This window comes from Chelonoidis abingdonii, chromosome 17, assembly GCF_003597395.2.
Source record: "Chelonoidis abingdonii isolate Lonesome George chromosome 17, CheloAbing_2.0, whole genome shotgun sequence".
In the NCBI taxonomy this organism is placed as follows: domain Eukaryota; kingdom Metazoa; phylum Chordata; order Testudines; family Testudinidae; genus Chelonoidis; species Chelonoidis abingdonii.
Window position 1 is genome coordinate 42,037,153 of NC_133785.1, and position 345 is coordinate 42,037,497.

A 345-nucleotide genomic window follows, 5' to 3' on the forward strand; every position below is an offset into this window, starting at 1 on the left:
CACAGCGCGGACATCTTCAGAGAACTATCCACGATGACGCCAAGATCTTTTTCCTCACTCGTTGTAGCTAAATTAGCCCCCCATCATATTGTATGTATAGTTGGGGTTATTTTTTCCAATGTGCATTACTTTACATTTATCCACATTAAAATTCATTTGCCATTTTGTTGCCCAATCACTTAGTTTTGTGAGATCTTTTTGAAGTTCTTCATAATCTGCATTTAGTTATTTGTCATCTATTTAGGTTCTAAACTCTTTGGGTCTGGGAACAGTCTATAATTAGGCAGCTAAAGCATCAAGCATACTTTTGAGGCACTATATAAATTAGTAATAGAAGTGACTCAG